Source organism: Gossypium hirsutum, chromosome A01 (genome assembly GCF_007990345.1).
Source record: "Gossypium hirsutum isolate 1008001.06 chromosome A01, Gossypium_hirsutum_v2.1, whole genome shotgun sequence".
In the NCBI taxonomy this organism is placed as follows: Eukaryota; Viridiplantae; Streptophyta; class Magnoliopsida; order Malvales; family Malvaceae; genus Gossypium; species Gossypium hirsutum.
Window position 1 is genome coordinate 14,656,249 of NC_053424.1, and position 21,651 is coordinate 14,677,899.

The following is a 21,651-nucleotide window of genomic DNA, read 5'->3' on the forward strand; positions in this document are numbered from 1 at the left end:
GGTTAAGGTGCTCTGTCAAAGGATGATGGAACTCCACTTAACATCTATGAATAAATTGACTTTGACCAATGTGTGGCATGTTCCCGATGTGAGAAAGAATTTAGTGTTTGCGAGCCTGCTGTGTAACAAGAGGTTCAAGATTATCTTTGAATCCGATAAGTTTGTCTTGCTTATGGGTAATATATATGTAGGAAAAGGATAGTGTAGTGAGGGTATGTTCAAGTTGAGCATTGATATGAATAAAGTTAATTCTTCTGCTTATATTGTTGAGTATTATCCTGTATGTCATACGCGTTTAGCATATTTTAATTTTAAAACTTTACAATATATACAAAAGAATGATTATATCAATCTAAGTAATGATAAGTTTTTAGATAAATGTGAAATTTGTATTCAATCAAAAATTACCAGGAAGTTATTTCCTAATAAGTGTGAAAGGAATTCGCAAGTGTTAGATTTAATCCAATCGGATGTTTGTGAATCAAATGAAACTCTACCAAGAGGTGGAAAACAATATTTTATCACTTTTATAGATGACTTCTTTAAATTTACTTATGTGTATCTCATGAAAAGTAAATATAAGGCTTTTGATATGTTTAAGCGTTTTAAAAATGAGGTTGATAAATTTTTTAGTAAGAAAATCAAAGTGCTTCATAGTGATAGAGGTGGTGAATATTTTTCAAATGAATTTAAAGTATTTTGTGAGGAACAAGGTGTGGTATTTGAGTGTTCCGCGCCTTATACACCGCAACAAAAATGGTTTGATAAAAAGAAAGAACTGTACTTTAGTGGATAGGGTTAACTCGATATTGTTAAATGCTAAACTTTCATATAATCTATGGGGTGAATCATTATTGATTGCATGTTATATCATTAATAGAATACCATCAAGAAAACTCAATGTATGAGTTATGAAAGGGTTAGATGCCAAACTTAGATTATTTCAAAGTGTGGAGGTGCTTGGCTTACTATAGAGTTCCCGACCAACGGAGAACAAAGTTAAGACCAAGAGCTGTCAAAGGTGCATTCGATGGATATGCCCAACACTCTAAGGCTTATATGTTATTGACTTAGTATCAAATATGATAACTGAAACAAGAGAGGTAGTATTAATTGAAAATAAGGTTTACGATGATTCAACAGATTCGAAAAAAGAATATGATCCAATGATCTTAAGTGATCAAATCAAAAGATGTCTTTGTGACAATAAGGATACAGAGTCGAGGAATAGTCAAATAGTGAGAAAAGTAAAGGATTTTGGTCCCGATTTCATTTCCTTATAATCTGTAGCATTTCTTGTTAAGGGAAATAGAGAATTCATAATTAGGAAGATCTCCATAATGTTTAATGTGGATGATGATCCACAATCCTTTGATGAAGCCATGACTTCTAGGGATGCGAATAGGCGATCGATGATGAAATGGATTCAGTATTGTACAACAATACTTTGGATTTTAATTGATCTTCCTCAAGGATCAAAGCCTATCGAGTGTAAATGGGTGTTTAAAAGGAAGAATACTCCATCAGGGGGTTCTCTAACCTTTAAGGCTAGGTTGGTGGCTAAATGATTTAGGCAAAAGGAAGACCTAGATTATTTTGACACCTATTCACCAGTGGCTAGGATGACCTCCATTCAAATTCTTATAGCACTTGTATATATCCATAAGTTACATGTACATCAAATAGATGTTGAGACGACTTTTTTGAATTGTAATCTCGAAGATGAAATCTACATGGAGCAACCAGAAGGTTTTGTGCTTCCTAGGAATGAAGATAAGGTGTGTAAGTTGATCAAGTTATTATATGGTTTAAAACAAGCACCTAAATAGTGGCATGAGAAATTTTACTCGGTTTTATTGTCATATGGTTTTTTTATATAATGGTGCAGATAAATGTATTTACACTAACTTCACTGATAGGTTCGATGTAATTATTTATCTCTATGTAGACATTTTGTTGATTTTTGGGACGAACATGGAAGGTGTTCATGAGACCAAAGAGTATCTAGCCTCAAATTTTAAGATGAAGGATCTTAATGAGGTAGATACAATTCTAGGTATAAAGGTGAAAAAGCATGAAAGAGGCTTTGTACTAAGCCAATCTCACTATATTGAGAAAGTATTGGAAAGGTTCAAACACTTGAATATCAATGATTCAAACATTCCATACGATTTGAACTTTAAGTTAAGTGAGAATAATGATAGGGATATAACACAACTTTAGTACGCCAACGCAATTGGAAGTCTAATGTATGTAATGCATTCCGCTAGACCTGATATCGCATTTACTGTGTGTAAATTGACAAGATTTACAAATTATCTTAGCAACGATCATTGGAAAGAAATTTATAGGATTTTTGGCTATCTTAAGAAAACAAAAAATTTGGGATTATTTTATAGTGATTATCCTGCAATACCACAAGGTTACTCGGATACAAGTTGGGTTACAAGTGTAAGTGACAATAAGTCCACATCAGGATGATTTTTATGATCGAGGTGGCGCCGTTAGTTGGGACTCTAAGAAACAAACTTACATCTCACATTCAGCTATGGAGGTTGAATTTATAGCATTGGCAGTTACTGGCAAGGAAGCAGAAAGACTAAGAGATCTCTTACTAGATATAAAGTTGTGGCCACAAAGTAGGTTCGCCATTTCCATATATTGTGATAGTAAATCCACCATGTCTCGAGCGTACAATAAGGTGTACAATGGAAAGTCTAAACATATAAGTTTGAGACATGAGTATGTGAGACAATTGATAAGAGATGGTGTGATAACTGTTACCTATGTAAAGTCAAATGACAATTTAGCAGATCAATTGACAAAAGGTCTGTCAAGGGATTCAGTTAAGAGTACCACTACTAAGATGGGGTTAAAATCATTCTAATCGCGGCATTGATAACAGAAACTCTACCTTGTTCTAGCCAAAAGTTCGTTTCAAGGTTCAAAAGGTAATAACAAGTTATCAAATGACAATGTGCACTAATAATTAAGATTTAGTGTTTATGTTTTTGGGAGGATGAGTTTTACTTTTAATTGATGGACATTAATTGTCATGAAATCCAACTATATGGACATGAAATGGTGCCGCTTCAACGAGAGTTTCTTTATGGTTTTCTCTCGTACATGTTCATGAAACAAGATGAGCACATGGCCATAACGGTGCTAAAGTAAATATATTCTTACTCTAATACTTTACGGTTATGTGTGAAATTTTTCTAGTATTGACTTTAAAAAGTGATAGTTCAAGTGACTAGCCACCATTCACTTTGTTAATACTTTGAGGAGTTTGCACTAAATGAAGATTCAATCTGCAGACACCCTTTTTTATGCATAATCATTGTGTACCTGTTTTCTGGAATTAGCAATCTAGTAGGGGATTGTTAGAAATGATAGATTGTAAATTCATAATTATTTATGAGCACTTATTAGAAAGTGATGATTTATTCAAAAGATACATTTGATTTCATGAGACATGCTTTTCTAAGAAGTATGTCCGATGGAAATAAAATGTAAAGGGTTGTAACTCTTCAAAATAATGTCCATTGAATGTATATAAATAGAGGGTCTATAGTGTTAAAAAATACAATTATAATTAATCTAATTCTTAGAAATTAGAGTAAGAGTTAGGGAATTCTTCAATTTTGCTAATCAAAGGAAATTCAAAAGCTTCGCTGTATCACGGGAGGGCATTTGTTTTAACCCTCTAGAAGCTATGTGTGGGGGCAAATAGTTTTCTTTGGAAAACATCACCCATGCCTCGAAGTCTACTGTTTAATTCAATATTGTCTTCGGATCTATCTTATCCACTCAATAATTTCCTACAGGCATTACTTATAGAAACACACTTAAATAGAATTTTTTTTTGAATAAATAAGATTTTAAAATTTATACTGAGGTAGTCTTGCTTTTAGTGACTGCCGAGGCAATTTGTTTATATCATCAGCACAAGGAATTGAAAGTTTTACCTATTATACATACACTATACATATATAATTTGCAGCAATTCATTTGGTGACCTGGTGAATGACAATGGTGTGGTCGATGTGTAACACCTCTCGTCCGACCTGATGTCGGGTCCGAGTTACAGAATGGCACATCCGTTGCTGGAGCAACTATTGACAAAATTAAAAAAAATCATCATTTCTCATTATCGTTCATATAATTAATATTAATACAACACTAAATATCAAAAACATTCTTTCCTAGGTTTTAATACAAACATGTGAATGTTTTAATTCAATTTGAGATTAAATATGGACCTTTTGGTAACTTTTTTAAAAAAATATCAAATCAAATACACTTTAAATAAATCATTCAAATATTCAATCACATCATAAACTTCTATATATTATGATACACATTTAAGTCCGAGCCTTAATCGGGCTTACAAAAACTCTTTTTTAGACCAGAGTATGATATATGACCTATTTTCAAAGTTTTCAAAATTTCAAAGTAGGTATCGATACCCTTGGCAGGTACTTATACCATTTTTAGCTATGATGTTCAAAGAAATTGAAACAAAATCACAAGTATCGATACATGTCATAAGGTATCAATACTCTATGTAAAATATCTGTACCTTATCACGGTATCGATACTATTTGAGGTTTGAAGTTTCAAGAAATGATGAAAAATTACTAAGAATCGGTATCCTTCCCTACGGTATCAATACCTAATGTCAAAAATGGCAAATTGGTACTTAAACATGCTTCAACTCAACCCAAAACCAGCCCTGTACAACTAATGCATAATCATAAACTCCTCTGCACAAAAACCATACTATAACATACCAATTCACATATCAAAATATAACATCATCCAACATCTAACCAACTAAACCAATATGCCTCAATTGACACGAATTCACTTTAAATCTACTTGTACCATTACAAGTTGAACAACCATACATATAGCCATAGTATACCATCATTTCATCAAGCCAATTCACATCCAAAATGGCCATTCGAATCATCATTTTACCATACCAAAACATACTAAAAACACCATTCAAGTACCACACCAAAATAACACAACATGTTGCCAATGTAACACCATCATACAAAGTTCACCATATTGCCATATCATAATTAGCATAAATTTCAAACTAATACATTATACCAAGTTAGACTAAACGAACACCTATGTACATGCCAAATAATCAAACATAAAATGATCAAAAGACTACTAATTTGAAAGTGGGATAGTGTGAGCTTCTGGATGATCCGCAAGACACGCTTGACAATCTACAGGGAACGGGAAAATAACGGGGTAAGCACTTCGAATGCTTAGTAAGTTCATACAAAATTAACTTAACTTACCTTGATAATCCAACAATTTAGAAATTAAAGACATTGAAACTAAGCACGAAAATCTTTTGGCATCATGTTATTTTCATATGTACATCAATAAAACAACCAATAGGTTAGTTTACTTACACATCAAGCACTTATAATGGAAATCACATATACATATTCAATTCATAAACATATATAATTAACTTATTATTGATATCACTTTCAAATCATGCTCGTTTTGCATCATAATAATTTAATTCATGCTCAATCTTTTTAACCACTTCATTTCCGTTTAATTACCGTTTTCATTTCTATTTTCGCCTAGAGAACTAAAGTAAATTGGACTCAGATACATGGTTAACTACACCACACCAAAGAGCACGTAGTGCTAAGTAGAGAGCATTAAAGTGCTGAACAGAGAGCAACGAAGTGCTGAACCCATACAAGCGCGCAAATAACCCTATTGACATGCCAACCGCATCCTAATCATTTACTACGTTTACATAGGATTTAATACTATATTCATACTATTTGAAACTCTATAAAAGTATATACATGTCATACAATCCTATAAACATTCTATGTCCATTTTGGTACCATGTACCTATTCATAAATACCATAGACTTCTTACTTTGCAATTTAGTCTAATTGATGCCAAAATCACTAATTTCACATTTATATCAACTAGTAAACAACATAAATACAATTCAATCATAACATAAAATAAAACAAGAAGTTCCAAATGAACTTACCTGACAAAAATAACAACAAACAAGGTGTCAGGGACTAATTTGTAGTTTTTCTTTTTTCCTTAATTATTCTCCGGTTGATTCAATTCTCAACCTATAATAATTTATTTCAATTTATCAACCCCAAACATCTTATAATATCCTATTATAAACATGTATCAATTCAATTTCATTTTTCGAATGTCTCCTAAAATTTTGCATTTGATTCCATTTAGTTCTTAAAATTGAAATTACCATAACTTTCAAATTTGAGCTTCAATTTCAAAAACGATCTCAATTTCATCCTTTTACAACGCTCTATTAACTAATATTACAAAAAAAAAATCATATCAATTTTAAAATATTTACACTTTTGTCCCTATATTCAAAAACTAGCAATTAACTTTACAAACTAGTCTTTTTTCATATCTAAGCTTAAAATCTAACTAATTAACACCAATTTTATCAATTATTAATCAATGGAAACTTTTAGAAACTTTAACATTTTTACAAATTGGTATACGGACTAGTTAAATCAAGCTCCGAGAACCTCAAAAACATAAAAACTACAAGAAAATGACTAAACTAAACTAACCAATTGGAGATGCTAAGCTTGAAACCCTTAGATCGAAACTTTGTTTTATTTAACTAAGGCAAACGGTGTAAGAAGAAAGAAAATGAAAAGTATGGCTTTTGTTTTTGTTTTTTTTATATTATGTTTTAAACATATAATAATTATTTAATTAAATCAAAATTTTTATAGAAAAGAAACATCTACCAATCGTCCAACAAATTTAAAAATAGCTTATTTTCCATTTAAAACCTTAGTAAATTTACAAAATAAGTCCATTAAACATTTGGCTTATTAACAATCTATAGTGATTAACTTTTATCACTTTTACTATTTAGTCATTGTACCTTAAATAACTATTCGTTCAATAAAATTACTAGTTTATAACTCAATATAATACTTAAATAGACTCATAAATATTAAATAATAATATTTACAAGGTCGATCATCAAAAATGAGGTTCCAAAACCGCCGTTTTCAACACCACTGAAAAATGGGCTGTTACACGAAATGCACCTACAGCTACAAATTACAACATTTATTTCACATTTTCAAAGAAAGGAACGAGAAGAAAAACAAAAGTGAGAGTAAGAGAGCTCGATAATCTCATGATTCACTCTAATTCAGTAGTATAAATTCAAATAAAATGATACCAACTACCAGTGCAGTGGAATGCCATGGGCTGTAGATCAAAGCCTTTGAAGAATGTACATAGAACATCCCATAGAGGTTGATTGATTAAATGGGGGATCATTTAACCCACTTGAACTGACTCGATTTGTGGAACATATGGAGGATCCTATTTACTTGAAGCCTTGGTGCCTTAATGAAAACACTCCAGTAATTTAGAGTTACCATAGTGGATTCTTGTAATCCTAATGGATAATATTGTATAGTGTTTAAATTTCTTCGGACTTTTATCTTATAGATAAGCATTAATTTTAGCTGTCGATGTAATTTAAACTATACCTTGAGATTTGTGGGATCTTAACTATAAATAGAAGTCTTCACCCTTATTTATAACCATCCTATTAAAAAGTAACCAAATACTTTAAGAGTATTTACTTAAACATTTGGGGTATATTTTCTTTCTTGTGGTTTTTTATGTTTGTTTGTTGCTTCTTTGTTTAGGAGTTTACTTTTGCTAAGTTTTGGTGCCTCAGAGAATTTCTTTGTAAATTCTCACTTTTTGAGAGTTAGATCGACTTAAATGAATTTGAAGCAAAGTTATCACCAAAGGTAGTGTGATTTGTCATACTAAAGTTCTAGCTTTGTGATAGTTGGTATCAGAGCTAAGGTTTAAAGGTGCCAAGTGAGGTGAAAAAAGAAATAGAGGGTTAGATTGAACTGATGGAGACCCGTAAGAGGGCCAAGAAAGCTAGTGGATTAAGAGATATGTTTCTAGCTTTAAAAGATTATGTGACCAATCTTGAGGGTTCCATAGGTGATATGAAGGAAGCCCTTGATGTAGTCGAGAGATGCACCATAGAGCTGAACTCGGTAAAGGATCAATTCAAGGGACAAGTGATGAATACTTTTAATGGTAAAGTGGATGAGATGTAAGAGGTTCTTACTTCTACTATGGGTAAGCTGATAGAGAGGGATGATGCTCTTGAAGCCATGCTGATAGCTTTGAATGGGGAAACTGAAGCTACAGTGACAGCTTGGAATGAATATATTGGGGAGCTCAAGGGAGAGCTTATTCGTTGTAGAGCTCCTGTGGGTAAAATGATTGTCAGATGGATGTGAATAATTTCTTATGGGAAATGGAGTAATACTTCTATACCATTGGCATCATAGATAATGCTGCTAAGGTAAATATTGCATCTTTTCATTTTATTAATGTCACTATTTTATGGCGGTATCGTAGGTTCATAGATAATAAATGAGGTTAAATCATAATTAGGACTTGAGAAGAGTTCCAAAAGGAGTTCAAGGGGTAGTTTTGCCTAGTTTATGTAGAGAATGAGGCTCAGGCTAAGTTGCACTGATTTTCACAACAAGGCATAATTAGAAAGTATGTGCAAGAGTTTAGTGAACTGATATTTTAGATTTCCAAATTGAATAAGGAATAGGCCTTCTTCTTTTTCATGGATGGGTTGAAGTCGTGGGCCAAATAGGAATTGAAACATTGAAGGGTCCAAGAACTGACTAAAACCATGACTATAATAGAGTCCTTAATTGAGCTTGGTTCGAGGAAAGACAAGTTTGTGTCTTCCAAGCCCAAGGATAAAAGTAATGGTGGGAGAGATTAAGGACATATTGAGGATGACACCATGGTAATGAGAAACCATAGAATGGGAAGTGGAAGTCTAATAACAAATTGAAATAGAAGAAAAGTGAAAAGGAGCCAATACAATGCTTCTTATGTTGTGATTCGCATAAGATGCAAGACTACCCACAACTATCTAAGCTGGTAATGATCAGTAAAGAATAGGAAGTGTAGCCTAAGAAGGGTAGGTTGCTAAGGCTTGGGCAAATTACAGTCAGTTTTGCAAAAACGAATAAAGGTCGTAATCAGAAAGGGTTGATATTTGTGGACATCAACATCATAGATCAAAAGAGGAGTGTTCTTGTTGATATGGAGACATCAGAGTTTTTCATGTTAGGAAAGTCACGAGTAAACTTGGTACCACAGTTAATAGAATGATTGAAAGGATTAAGATTATTAATTTCAAAGAGCTATCGACAATGAGAGTAGTACAATAAGTTGAGCTACAAATTGGGGATTGGAAAGGTAAGGAAGACTTTGAGAAAAGACACTTTCAGCAATCCAATTAGCCAATGATGTTCCGTGTAGTGAGAACATTAACTTGGTAATTCAGAGTGCTAAGGAGACCTTGTTTGAAATGCTAGAGGTGCAACAAATTGATATAAAGCCTGTTCAGTTATCAGTGGTGTTAACACCTATGATAGAGGCGGTTTGTGCATCAAACTCTATGGGTAAAGAAGATATGTAAACTGGGAAGTCAAAACGAGTAGATGCGGCGAGTGGGGTATATTTCAAATACTTTTCTAGTATTTTACCTAATGACTTACCATTGGCTTGGCAAAGACATAAGGTCCCTTTAAGAGTTCTAAAGTAGGTAAGCTGAGGGGCTTACAAACTAAAGTTAGCGGTCATACTTAAGTTAACTTAGTGTTCAAGCCAAAGTCTATTTTTGAGGATTAAGGGGATCCCGATTGAAGCAAGTCACAATAGGGGGAATTAAGAACGATGACCTCTTATGATTGAAATGTACAAAAGAGAGAAACAATTTAAATAAGATAGTGACAATCGATATTGGTTGATAAATGACTATTGGGAATCAATCAAGGTGTTGAGGAAGTTCCAACATGAGTTTGACCAGTGTCATTTGGGGGACACGACAAAGGCGTCGCGAGAATAGGTAAGAGAGAATGTCATGGGCCATAGATCAAAACCCGTGACGAATGCACACAAAACAACCTCTAGAGGTCAATTGATTAAATGAGGCTCATTGAACCCACATGAGCTAGCCCGATATGTGGAACATATGGAGAAGTCCATCTACTTGAAACCTTGGTGGCCTAGTGAAAATTCTCCAATAGTTTAGAGTTACAATGGTGAATATTTGTAATCCTAAGGGATAAGATAGTATATTGTTTAAATCCCTTATGACTGTCATCTTGTAGATAGACATTAATCTTAGCTGTCAATGTAATTTAAACTATATCGTTGGATCTAAGGGAGCTCAAACTATAAATAGAGGTCTTCCCTCTCATTTGTAATCATCCATTAAAAATTAACCAAATACTTTGAGAGCATTTACTCAAACACTTGGGTGCATTTGTTTTCTTGTGGTTTTTTTTCTGATCATTCATTACTTCTTAACTTGAAAGCTTGCTTCTATTAAGTTTCGGTGTCTTCGAATTTTTTTTTATGATTTTTACTTTTCGAGAATTAAATTAACTTTAACAAATTTAAAACAAATTTATCACCTAAGATTGTGCAGTTTTCCAAACTAAATTTTTTTCTTCGTCACATAATGGTTATTTTTAGCTTCATCAATCCAACAAGTAAACTTGAAAAAGATTCCATTAAATACAAGTTAACATAGCTGATTGTGTGTAGGTGCATTACCGACTAATTAATTATTAAAAAAACTATTCTTAAAGTAGTTATGAAAATCTCGGACATCTAAAAAACTAACTTTTAGGAGCCCACTTGAAGTGGGAAAATTTCTTATACACACTCTTAGAGGTAAGCATGGGCTGGGCCAGACTGGGTTCAACTAAAAATTTAGACCTGCCGGAAAAATGGGCCTAAAATTTTGCCCAAGCCCGACCCTGATAAAAATACTAAAACCCAGGCCCGACTCTACTCGCCCATATTATTTTTTATATTATTTTTATATAATTTTAAAAAATAAATAATACATCAAAAATACTAAAAATATCAAAATAATATTTCCCAACAAATTAAAAATAAATTTTAAAAAATAGATATACTTAAATAACACTAAGACAGATGTAACTTAACAAGCAAATGTCTCTAAAATAATAACAAAATTAACAAATGTCTTTAAAATAATAACAAAATTAACAATAAAATAAGTTTTATACAATATTCAAATAATAACAACAAAATAGTAGCAACATAATAGTAAAATGATAGCAAAATAAGGAGAAAATAACAAGAAAATAATATTAAAAAAAACAAAATTTTTTTGTCCTTTAGTGGATTCAGGGTGGGCCAAGCTCGGGCCAAAAATGCCTTACCCGAGGCTCGGTCAATTTTTTAAACGAGTCTTATTTTTTTATTCAAATCTATTTTTCGAGCTTATATTTTTACCCAAATCTTCTCACATTTCGGACGAGCCTTTGAGCTGAGCCAGGTGGTCCGACCTATGATTAGATATACACACTCAATGACTACGTTGCAAGCAGCAAAATCGAAATGATGAGACAGAGCAGTACTATCATATATGCTTAGTCTTATATATACACCCACGCATACACCGATCCGTTTCCATTCCAGCATAAGTGTGTACGTAGGAGTGGGTGAGCCTATCATTCCATATATGCTTAGTCTTATATATACACCCACGCATACACCGATCCGTTTCCATTCCAGCATGAGTGTGTACGTAGGAGTGCGTGAGCCTATCATTCCATGTATGCTTAGTCTTATATATACACCCACGCATACACCGATCCGTTTCCATTCCAGCATAAGTGTGTACGTAGGAGTGGGTGAGCCTATCATTCCATGCACATGGCATATGTATGCATTCTTCCAACCTAACTTTGTCCGTGTTAAGCACTTACATTAGATTTTTTCAAACTTAACCCAGGTTCTGTTTTTTTTAGTCCAAATTTATTAAAGAGCCCATATTAGAATATATATTATATATTACTTAAAAAAATTTAAAGTTGTTATTAATATTAATAAAAAAAGTGAAATTAAAAAATGTCAGTCAAAACAAGGAGAAAATAATTGGTGGGACGTGGCCCCCACCATGCTAACCATCACCTCGCTATTTTTGCATGGCATCCCCTGCCTATTTAAAGGAATGATAAGTCAAGATTAGGGGAGACTTTCGTCCAAGAGTACAAGCAAAGGTCAAATAGAAAAAGGAAAAGCAAACGAAGGTACAACACTTAAAAAGCCAAGGCAAAGCGTGCACGGCAAAGTCAAGAAACAATGGAAAGAAAGTAAAATTTTGTTACCAGACCCTGTACTTTACTTAAATTATGGATTTAATACCAGTATTTTAATTTTACCAATTTTAGTCTTTTTATTTTTCGAATTGATCAATTTTAGTCTCTATACTTTTCGAATTGGGAACCCATGTGGTCACCTAACTTTTGAATAGGTTTTATTTTGATTACCCAACTTTAAAAACTTTCAATTTCACCCCTAATGTTTTCAAAATTTAAAATTTTAGTCACACATAGTTAAATACTTAACAAAATGCTGACATAAGCCTTTTCTTATTGGCCTAATAATCATTTTAGCCCTCTAATATTTATACATTTTTATCAATTTGATCCTAAATCTAAAAATTTAACAAATTTAGCGTTCATTGTTTACAAAATTTGTCATTTAATTCTAATTCTAACAGTTTAAAAAATATATTAAAAAATATCCTTTTTGGATTAAAAATGATAAAAATAATTTAAAAAATCTAAAAAGCATAAATAAATTATATAAAAGCCAAAACATTGAGCACTAAATTTATTATCAAGACAATAAAAAAGGCTCATGTCAGCTTTCTGTTAAGTATTTAACGATGAGTGACTAAAATTTTAAAATCTGAAAACATTGATGATCAAATTAAAAGTTTTTTAAGTTGTGTGACCAAAATAGAACATACCAAAAAATTGGGTGAACACCCAAGTAGTTTACCATTTCAGATTTTAAAATTTTAGTCCTAACCAAACGGTAATAAATTGAGATTCATTCCATTATTTCACCAACTTTATTTCCATTCATTAGTGTCTCCTTGCCAAGAATGTTAAGTTAAGTGAATATTAAACATATTTATAGCTAGTAACATTATAAACATGATTGACACATACAAGCACACATAGTTAACAAGGAAGAATAGAGAGTTACAAGAGAACTTACCTTTCGAAACACTAAATGAGTAGATTTCTTTCAAAGCTTAATAAACAACTTTATCCTTTCCCTTTCCTCTACTTGCTCCAACACCCTCTATTACATTCTCTAATAATTCATACAAATCCATAATTAACGTCATGAATTTAGCAATTAATGGTCACTTAATGACCACTCAAACAAATGGTGTCATGGAATGCAAGGCTTCCTAATAACCCTTTGGACCCAGTATTCGAAATTCTCATATCTTTCAATTCTCTTGATCGAATTGAAATCCGATTCCGTAATTTTTCTCTAGGACTTCAAACTATCATTGAATACCAATTAATTCTATAATTTTTATCTCTTACAATTAGGTCTTGAGTTATACAACAAAAACTTATTTAACAATTACTTAAATTAATTTAATCACAATTTCAGCCACTATACTATTAACATGTTTTTCACCCAACTTAAACTTAATCAACTAAGTAATTCAAAATTTTCGCTCAATCTCTCTGCTCCCTTTAATGGTAACTTGTATCCACTTTAACAATTGAACAATCTAACTTATGGGTCAACTTTACTACGCTAAATAGATTAGAAGTCCGTGAAAATTTTAAAAGAAAAGTTTGAGTACCTTCATTGATTTTGGCCAACTATGGAGGATGAGCTCAATCCATTTCTTCTCCTCTACTTTTGGCTACGGAGAAAGATGACATAAAATGTTATCATCTCTCCACTATCACATATATTATTGTTGTTAATGGTGTAACAGTAAGCTTATGTGGCACGTTAAATAATCATTTCAAACAAAAATTTTAGGTTAAATTACACAATTGGTCCCTATATTTTTTTCGTTTTGAGCAATTTGATATTTTTCTTTTATGTTCTTTTAACTTTTTTTTCTTTTTTTTTCCATTTTCTTCTACTTTTCCCTCTATCTTCTTCACTTCTCCATTTCTTTTACTGTAGTTTTTCTATGTTTTCCATTTCTTTTAACATAACTTTTTTATGTTTCTGAAACAAGAAAAGGCGAAAGTTGAAACCAAAGTAAAACTTGCCTCGTACATTCTCACTTCACAATTACAAATCATCATCATCCATTGTCGCTTTGACAGACCAATTTGAATATCTCAATAACTTAGTCCACAAGGTCACCTCATTCGAAAACCTCGCCAGTCGTGACTTATGACGGTCCACCCTAAAAAAAGTTTCTTGAGCCCATTCCCTCAACCTCCTAACCAACCTCTATGACCACCTTATCTACCTTACCTACAACTTTTCGCCCTCTCGAAACTACGTTATTTCATAGATTCTTTAAACGAGTTTGACACTCTGAATGACTAAAATTACCACCATACGAAACTTACCCCTAGCTTTACCCAGACCAGTTAGGTTCCATGCTCGACTTCTAATCAAGTTTGTTAGGGAATATCCAAGAATGTTTAGATTAGTTTTATCATTTGCTTAATTTTATTCGTCAGAAAATAAAAGAAAAGGAAATGAATAATATACACTAGTCTGTCAAAATTTGGAAAAGGAAAAAATGTTTTGAATATAAAGAACGGAAGTTATGTTTAGATTTGATTAAAGATATGGTTTTTTATGTTGATTAGTTAGATCTAGTTTTAGTTTTAAAATTAGGTTATATTCAAATTGAGATTTGATTAAGAATGATTGGTATTCGATTTTAATGAAATTCAATTTAAGAATCATGTGAAATAAACAAGGACTTGGTTTATTTGGTGGGTAAAGATTATGCTTCTACAGTGAAGAATATGTGATGAGAGAAAAAGAAAGGGGAAGAAAAAGAGAAGAAAAATAAAGAAATAAAAATAAAAATTAAATTGTTAAAAAAAAAGTACAGGGAGTAGTTGTGCAATTTGACCCAAAAATTTAGTTTGATATGATGAAATAACGGGCCACATTAGATTGCCGTTACACTACTAAAAACACTTAACAACTCAATGGGTAAAACGTAACAAAACTATAATTTAAGTGATTAAAATGTAATATTTCAAACATAAGTGACTAAAATATAACCTGAGATAAAAAAAAGTGACTATTTTGGTAGTTTACCCTTAATGTTTTGTTTAATGTAATAGGATAATAATGATATTACTTAATGACCATTATCTTATTAATTTATTTATTTTTGGTAAGGAAAACAAATATAATAATCTAACTACGTAAGAGATCTTTGAGCAACACTGTGACTTGCTTGAACATTAGAAGGTATTGTAATCACCTCCTTTAGAATCTCCTGAAATATCTTTAGGCCATGATTTGAATCAAAGGGCAGCTTGGCTAGACAATCAGCAACTTTATTAAAATCTCTAGGAAAATTTTGTATGGTCCACAATTTTGCATTCGCTAGAAGGAGATGGATATGTCTAATAAGAGCATAATATGAACTCGACAAGGAAGAGTCTTGAATGATCTTGATCGCTTCCAAGCTATCTGTTTGGATCATCACACCCTTATATCTACTGTCGTGAATAAGTGTAACACCCCAAACCCGGCCCAGACGTTATGACCGGATCTGACATGCCACATCGAAGCGTTCAAAACATTTTATATTGTTGATCCAGAAAAACTTACTTAGTGTTTTAAAAGATAATTTCATTATAAATGGAAGCTGTGCACCAGGTAAGAAACCGGAAAAGAGGTGGTGAGTCCATCGGACTGCTTAAGTACCAAGCTCCCTTCGGATCCAATCCTAGACATGCATACCGCCATTGCCACACCTTAACGTCTTGGATATTTCTAGGAAACCGATTTGATTAAGTCATTTTTAGGAAAAGTGATTAATTTTGGAAAATACTTTCATTGTGGAAGCTTTGCTTGTTGTCGTGTTATTTTGAAATCAATTGTTGTTTTTTTTTGAAAACGCACCCGAAAGCTATCCAATTTGAACAGTTAAAATAAGTAATACCTATCTTAGTAATACATATTAAAACCATAAAAAATAATTAAGTGGTCTTATTACATTTAAAAACCCAAAACTTCAAACGTAAATAAAAGGATGTCCAGTTCACCAGAAGAAAATCAAACTTTCAGAACGGGTGGCTACTCCGAATTCCCTCACAGCTCCAAGCCCACTATGGTTGGGGATTACCTGCGTGGATGAAAATAAAAGGGGTGAGTTTGGGGAAACTCAGTGTGTAAATTAACCCAACCATAGCCTATATCAGCTCAAACCACAGAAATAGAATAAGTTGGCCTTAGCCCAGAACAGAATTCAGAATAAAACCCATAGGCCCATAACAGAACAGAACAGATATTACATGTTTATGCAGAAACCCAACCCAGATTCATCCATAACACCCCCGTACCAGCCTTACACCATGTGGGGAGACTACTCGACCCACCCAACCGCTACACACCACAGAAATCGCAGCGAGGCTGCCACATATTGTGACGAAGTCACCAGATACAGATATTGTGGCAGAGCCACCAGAACAGATATATGTGGTAGAGCCACCGAATCAAATAATTGTGGCATAGCCACCAGGACAGATATATGTGGCAGAGCCACCAGATTAGATAAATTGTGGCATAGCCACCAGGACGCTTCCTCCATAGTATAACCCAAGTCCCCATGCAATAGATATATAATCATGGCATACATCATACAGAATCAGATCGTCATGCTTTTTAGTCAAAAGTAACCCTAGGGGTATAATGGTAATTTTGCATACATAGGGGTATTCAAGTAATTTAAATATTCTTAAGGTTTTCATACATAACATAGTCATTTACGTACGATCAGAAACACTTACCGCGTTTTCTTAACAATTTGGGCTCGTTGGCCCATTATCCCATTTCTGGCCCATTAAGCCCAAAAATATCGAAATGCACAGAATCGCGCACTCTGCAGTCTTATCACTTTAATTTACAATATACATCAAACTGTTAATCTCATGAGCATTCACACACTCGCAAGATCTCAAAATACCAGCTTTTCGGCATTTCGACTTTTCGGCTTGTGCCGATCTAGTCTATAAGAGGGTGTTAGTTACACACCTGTTTGCGACGATATGCTGACGAGATCCACACACGAACTGCCTACAATTGGATTACTAACACGTTAATCTAACTATTCAAATACGAACTACGTATTAACCCCTTACAATATTCGGCCAACCACACCTACAGATCATAGTAAGCTTATAAGAAATCAATAAGCAACTCATTAACAAATTTTTGTCAATGTTTACCACATAATTATAATTTCACTGCAAGCTGTCTTCCTGAGCAACAGTCACTAAATCATTTATAACTGGAGCTACGAAACTCCAAATCAAGTGCCGTTAATTTTCTCTGAAAATAGACTCATATATCTTCTATCCATAAAATTTTCAGAATTTTTGGTTTGGCCAATCAATACCAGATTTTTCTTAAAGTTTCCCATGTTTCACTGTTTGACTAATCTGACCACTCTTCATTACGAATCAAATTTCTCACTGTACAGAATTCAAAATATGTTCTCGTTTATTTCATTTGAAACTAGACTCATTAAGCTTTAATTAAATAATTTATTCACCTTCTAACTTATCTCTCACAATTTATGGTGATTTTCCAAAGTCACATTACTGCTGCTGTCCCAAGCAGATTTATTACCAAATCACTCTTTCACACATAACTTGCATGCATGTTATTTAAACATGTATATCACCAATCAATCTTCACATATCTATGAGTTTACTTAAGTATAGTCTCCATTTCATCATTTTAAAGCACAACATGTTAGCCGATTTTTCCCCTTAGCATCTAAGGCACATGCATGCTCATTTGTTTGGCTCAACTTCACCTATCTTCCATTTTTCATCAAAAGAACATGAAACAACAACCATTTCCTTCATTTTAATTCATGACCAAATGCTCACAACACAACCAAAAACCAAAATATGCTTTAAGAGTTAAGGTTAAAATTAAGAAGAACTCATGAACATCAAGATAGAAGTAAACTACCATGAACTTACCTTCAATTTTCTTCCCCAAGTGATCGAACATTCAAGAGCTTTCTCCTCTCCTTTCTCTTCTCTAACTTTCGGCTATGATGAACAAAGATGGACAAAACTTTGTTCTTTTCACCCCTTTTTCTTTTAATAAAATTTCATATTTCATCCATTTAATTCTTTAATACAAAAGACATTGAATGCCCATCATGGAACATTTACCTAACCCATTATCATGGAACATTTACCTAACCCATTATCATGGAACATTTACCTAACCCATTATCAATTTTTATCAATTTGTACCATAAATTATGGATATAAAGTGCACATATTGTCTTCAACAACATGATGGCCGGCCACTTCTTGTAAAATGGGAGGTTTGACATACAAATCCTCCTATTTTGCACTACTATTTATTTGGCCACTACAAATTAGCCTATAGCATTTTCAAACATTTTCACATAGGTCCTATTTCATAATTTCACTCACAAATGACAAAATCAAAGCATGAAATTTTTCCAACATTCACAGAATTCCCGAAAATTGGGGCGTTACAATAAGGGCCAATCCATCGAAAATACCCTACAATTCAGCATTAAGAACTGAACATTTCCAGAAGCAATTTGGACCGCTCTATTAGTGCAAATGCCGATCCAGTTCTTTGGAATATGAGTAGCTGAATTTGTTTCTTTATGGCTAGACACATCCTCCTTGTGAAAAGAAACAAATTGTTTTACTCAAATATATCACATTTTAACTATCTCACTTGTATTCCATAAGACTCTTTGAAAAAAGAAAAAAAGGTTCCTATTTTTCCATATTTTCCAGATAAGTAAGCCAAATAAACAAGACTAATTTACCTCATTAGCTACTGATTTAGCAGGATTCTGCAAATTAGATTTTAACCATTGAATAAGGCCACCTGTAAAGAAAAACCCATTAGTTCTATCTGGTAGGACACGTGTCCAAATTTCTTTAGCTGCCGGACAATTTCTGAGAACATGCAATATGTCTTCAGAATGATGACCACATTTACCACAAGAGTTATCATATCCTAAACCCCCAAATTCCACTTCACATCCTTTGTATTCCACAAGCTTCCTCAAATGTGAGAATATGCACTTTTGAGAGAGAGAATACCATTTAAAGTATAAGCCCAACTAATCCTATCAGAACCTGTAGAAGGACGGGGTAGGGGAATACCCACAATGTATCTAATTATATCATCAGGTAGCCAAAGACTTAAAAGATCCAAATTCCAATATCCCTCCTCAATGGTCATATCACGGAGAAGACAGTCCAAATTACTATTAGCAAGGGTAGGAACCTGATAAATCAAAGGTCCCATATCCGGGATCCATGGTACTCTCCAAAAACTAATATCGTTTCCATCTCCAATTAGCCAAATCAAACTTTCTCGAATTAGGGGCCATGCCTTACAAATGGCCCTCTAAAGAAAAGAACATCTCCCTCGCGAGATATTATCTGGTAAAGCCTCTTTCGTACCATATTTGGCTCGAAGAATTCGCACCATAAGACATCCCGTTTGGAGACTAAGTTATACCCTATCTTCATCATAAACGAGGTATTTTGGTCTCTCAAATGTTTAATTCCAAGCCCTCTACAAGAACGAGGTTGGAAAACAGACTCTTAATTGACTAAAGACATCCTCTCTCTGCTAACGGATGCCCCCCAAATAAATTTCCTAACGATATGTTCAATCTAATCACATAATCCCTTAGGGATCATCATGGACTATATGAAGTAATTGGGAACAAATAGCAAAACTGATTACGCTAACATTGCTCTACTAGCTAAAGATAACTTCCTAGTATCCCAACTATTCAACTTACTCTGAATCTTGTCAACAATAAACCTCAAGGTACTATTCAAAATCCTTTCATGAAGAAAAGATACCCCAAAATAAATGCCAAGATTATGCACCTTGTGGAAACCAAGGAATTTCACTTAACTGTACACCAATAGCGTCATCTATTCCTTTAGAGAGATAATCTGTCTTCCGAGCATTAACCTGATGCCCAAAATATCCACAAAATCTCTCTAGAATATCTTTGAAAATCAATGTTTGCTGAAGATCTGCATGACAAAAAATGACAAGATCATTCGCAAAGAAAAGATGAGAAAGACTTAGGTCAGATCTTAATAAATGAACAGGTTGCCAAAGGCCATCATCTATAGCCTGATGAAAGCTATTACCGAGTCATTTCATGCAAAGAACAAACAAATATGATGAAAGCAGACATCCTTGCCGAATACCCCTTGCCGGCCTGAACTTTTGTGTTGGAACGCCATTAACCATAATGTGAGGGCTTAACTTTTGCATTGGAACACCATTAACCATAATCAAATGATGGCTTTCATTCCTTCCAGCCATTAACCATAATTAAATGTGGGCAAGTTGCTTTAATTGCATATTAAGGGCTTGATGAAATTCTTAATATGTTTTCATTAGTTGAGGTCACTTACAACTTATTCCTCATATTAAACTAAATAATGCGGTTAATTAATTACTAATTAATTATAATTTTAATTATTCAATTAAAATTTTTGAACTAACTCGACTTAGGTTGTTAGGCTTCGAAATTGAATCTTCCGACTCTTACGAAAAACGGGTTGTTACATAAGGATTGGAAATGACTAGATTAAAGTATAGGGACTAAATTCACAATTTACACATAATTAAGGTACTAATAGTAAAATTTAACCATGGAAAAAATAATGAAATTTAGCTTTAAAAGCCACGAGAAGCCACACGGCACAGGGGGGGTTCTCTCATGCAAACGGGGAGAAAGGAAAGAAGCAGCGGCGTTGGAGAAAGTCACAACCAAGTTTGCAAAGGAGAGAAAGAAAGAAGAAGGGAAGCTTTAGTTGGTATACATACAATTTAAGTTATAATTTTTTTTATTGATATTTTATTCCCACCTTGATGATCCCTTTTAGCTTAGAATCTTTCATGTAGTCTTATCATTTCATGCAAGATGTGTTTGAGTTATTATTCATTCTGGCACCATGTGAACTTTCGATGCATTCATGTTCACTGGGGGACGAGAAAATAGACTCGTGAATTACTCAGAAAATTTGGTGGGTTAGTCTGTGTTTTTTTAGAAGGAAAACTGCATATATTTTATGAATGTACATCCATGTGTTTGCATGCATTTAGTAGATTAAGCAGTACATCCACACAAGTATATATACCCATGGGGGACATGTGTCTTGGTTCATTCAAGGGTGTTTTAGGAGGCTCACTTTGGCAGGGAGGGTAGGAGACGTGGCCTTATGCATGCCTTCATCAAGGAGTAGCCCTTGCATTTATAAATATATATATATATATATATATATATATAGGTTTTGATCTTGCATACATATGTATATAGGATGGGAATAATTTATTTTAGAATCATTCTAAAAAATCATAGTTTTTAAGCACTAATAAAATAATATCACATCATCAAAATTTAAAGATAACAAAATATTATTACGTATTCATCTATATCTACTATCTTC

At 33.2% G+C, this 21,651-nt stretch overlaps 1 protein-coding gene across 2 annotated transcripts in view; it reads left to right on the forward strand.

The window, feature by feature from the left end:
* The window catches only part of LOC107916911 (vacuolar cation/proton exchanger 3), a 35,876-nt gene that overhangs the window by 8,633 nt on the left and 5,592 nt on the right, over positions 1-21,651 (forward strand). The window contains exon 1 of one of the 2 annotated variants that reach the window (XM_041076903.1): positions 20,908-21,018. The exons of the other annotated variant lie outside the window; for it this stretch is intronic. The gene's annotated coding sequence lies outside the window, so the exon portion shown is untranslated. Of the gene's footprint in view, positions 1-20,907; positions 21,019-21,651 lie in introns of those variants that run through there. 2 annotated transcript variants of the gene reach the window in all.